Here is a 3,153-nt window from a genome sequence, read left to right as displayed (position 1 = left end):
CTTTGAAGTGCAACTATGGTGGTAGAAGGGATACTTAGTTATGTTACAAAAGGGATTTGGATGTCTTGAATACCTTCTTCCAAACCAGAAAGTATCATGGTGGGTGGCGCACAAGGGTTACAGTACAACCAATGGGACATGCAAATTATTGTGGATGAATATTAAATTTGCAAATTTCATAATGTATAGTCTATATGTCTTTGTGTTAAAGCAAAGTTTCAACCTTACAAGCCCCTATCTCAAATGTTTTTTCCTTTGAATATTAAATTTGCAAATTTCATAATGTATAGTCTATATGTCTTTATGTTAAAGCAAAGTTTCAACCTTACAAGCCCCTATCTCAAATGTTTTTTCCTTTGAAAACTAATGTGAGCGGTGTTTTATAATCAAAGTACATTTAGCTAAAGATAGTGTAGACAACCCTTATCAATTAGCGTATTTGAATATAGTCTAGGCTTGCAATAAAGGTATCCAAGTAGATTATGCCTTCATCATCCACCTTCATAAGGTTCATACAAGTGCGAGGACTTTACCCCTATCCTATAGGTGCTCCCTCATTCTACCTTTAAGTCATTCATACTATCCGGAGGGTATGATAGAGTGCCCCTCTCATGCTTGCGCACCCTCATCCTCCTTCATATGCTCTTATCACCTCCATTACTCATTACCTTTACTCCTCCTACCGTACTCTCCCTCATACACCACCTTTTGTTATTTTCTCCTTGCTCCTTCTATGAGTGTTTAGGCAAGCCCCCACCTCCACCTCAAATGCTCCTTTACTACTCCCTTCAATAAGCCCCCCTCTCATGCATGAGCACCTTCCTCCTCTTAGCACCACTAGCCCTTTACCTTCACTCCTCCTACCTCACTCTCCCTCGTCCACTACCTTTTGCTATTATGACTTTCATGAGTGTTTAGAAAACCATACCTCCACCTCAAAGGCTTATTTGTTACTCCCTTTAGGTCTCCTCCTTTAAGCCACCACCACTTCCTCCTGCTTCCACCTTCAAAGGCTCCTTTGTTACTCCCTTTAGGACTCCTCCTTTAAGCCACCAACACTTTCTCCCACCTCCACCTTCAGAAGCAAGAGCCCCCCTCGCATGTATGTGCATCCTTCTCCTCCACTCCTCCACCACCTCCTCATAACACCTCTAGCCCTCTACCTTCACTGTTCCTCATCCACCACCTTTTGTCATTGATGACTTTCTTCTTGTTCCTACAAGCCCACTTCCATCTTAATGGCTCCTTTGCTACTCCCTTCAAGCCCCCTCATGCATGTGCACGTTTCTTCTCCCACCACCACCTCTTAACACCTCTAGACCTCTACCTTCACTCTCATGTCTCACTCTTCCTCACCCCCTCCCCACCCCCCCTTCCCTTTGCCTTCTTGTTTACCTCCCATGTCCACCACCTCTTCCTGTTTTCCAAAAAAAAATCCAACTCCTCCTTGCTCTGAACCCAGTGACAATGAATCTCCATCTATTGCTGCATGTCCCTTATCCACCCACCCATCTCTCCTAATATACTTCCTTTGTGAGCTCCCTCGTATCATTGTCCTCTTCTATGAAAATCCATCACCCACGAATGAGTTAATCTTCATCAATTAATTAGATTAGTTAGTATGTTAAACTATGGTTAATAGACCTCAACTAGCTTTAACAATTAGTACTTAAAAGAAGCACAAGTGCTTAATCTGACTCAGCACACGTTGTAAAATGCATTTGCAAATGCAAGAAATATTTAAGCATCACTTTGAAATCCATAGCTAAGCATTTGTTGAGTTCTCTATTTTACTTACAAATTTAAAAATCATAGGCATGCATTTCACTTACATAGTTGTTCCACCCTCACTTGCAAATCACAAACGTAAGATGAAGAGACTAATTAGGTTGTTCATGCGAGACAGAAATGCGGGCATTTCTGACGACGGGTGGCCATTGTGGGCCCATGTTGGGCGTCCCTGAGGTTATTCTGTAACGCACTAGGCCACCAGCCTGGTGGCGTACGTGTGAACAGTTTCAGTTTTTGTCACCATATCACTATATCACGGTTGGATGCCCAAGGCCCCAAGCCATCGTACACTTCACTATGTCCTGCAAACAGTGCAAAGGTGTAAGGCAGACCAAAAAACTTTGGTGCTCACTGCTTACCTACAGGCTACTACTACAGCCGTCAGAGCCCACCAATTGACTTGTCAAACCGAGATGGGCGAGATTTGATGGGCGGGCGAGATGGCTTCACACGGGCGCCACAACCGGCCCGGTCCTTCACACGTGTCCTCCAAAATTCCGTGCGTTATCTTCCCGAGGCAGCAGCAGTGACCGGTCACTGCTTTGCGCAGCGCCGCTTCCTGCGCGGCCGTCATTGACGCGCTTGCGTGCGCCACGCCCGTCAGATCGCAAATCTGACGGCCAGATCCTGTTCCCAGCGAGCCGCTGCAAATCTGCACGGCGGCCCGCGGGGCCCTGTCCACGCGTCCCCAGTTTTTGGGAATTGGAATCAGCTATGGCTATATTAAATAGGAGCGTAAATTGTTTACCCTCGTCCCTGTCCATCAGATCACGCTGACGACGCGGCGTTGGACACGGGCTTAAGTAGCGTGTGCTTAATTTGGGAGCGACGGGCTAGATTGCTCCAGATGGCGCCAGCTACCTTATGGTCTTGTCACTTCTCCCAGCCTTTTTTAGGATTTTTATATGCAAATTGGACGGTGCGAGACGAAAGCTTTTCTGGCCCCTGAATCTTGTCAGGTGACAGGTGCGCGCCGGTAATGATTCACAGCCGGCCGTCCATCGGGCACTGATCTCACGGCTTAAGTCGCTCGCGTCCGGACATTAGTTTAACCACCAATCTTGTTCGTATAATTTTTATAGCGTTCCAAATAGATGTTTTTACCATAATGCTTCAAACTTCAAAATAACCTCCCCCCACGGAAAAAAAAAGGTTGGTTTAAACCCTTAAAATTAAAGGCAATGTTAGGCTTAACCACGATTTAGACTTGAAAATCACTAACTAAAATGTATAAATTTCATCCCTTGAAATTCAAAACAACCTCGATTTCCAACCGGGATTTCTGAATTTCACGTGAGAAAATTACACAACAACCGGGTTACATGAGCACTGACCTAGTTTATAGTGTAATTTTCCCTGCGT

At 45.1% G+C, this 3,153-nt stretch overlaps 1 long non-coding RNA gene across 2 annotated transcripts; it reads right to left on the bottom strand.

Annotated features, from left to right (window-relative positions):
* Positions 1-1,897: 1,897 nt before the first annotated feature.
* Positions 1,898-2,477, bottom strand: LOC147615985 (uncharacterized). Of its 2 annotated transcripts, none has more exons than XR_015262668.1 (2): positions 2,201-2,477; positions 1,898-2,093 (listed from the first exon to the last, which is right to left on the bottom strand). It is a non-coding gene; the product is annotated as an uncharacterized LOC147615985 (long non-coding RNA). The 2 variants fall into 2 exon arrangements; XR_015262669.1 differs by having other exon boundaries at positions 2,012-2,093; positions 2,184-2,321.
* Positions 2,478-3,153: the final 676 nt, after the last annotated feature.

Source organism: Cibotium barometz, chromosome 39 (genome assembly GCF_041138505.1).
Source record: "Cibotium barometz isolate CiBa-2024 chromosome 39, ASM4113850v1, whole genome shotgun sequence".
In the NCBI taxonomy this organism is placed as follows: domain Eukaryota; kingdom Viridiplantae; phylum Streptophyta; class Polypodiopsida; order Cyatheales; family Cibotiaceae; genus Cibotium; species Cibotium barometz.
The sequence above is the reverse complement of the archived record's forward strand: the minus strand, read 5'-3'. Positions and strand labels throughout refer to the sequence as shown.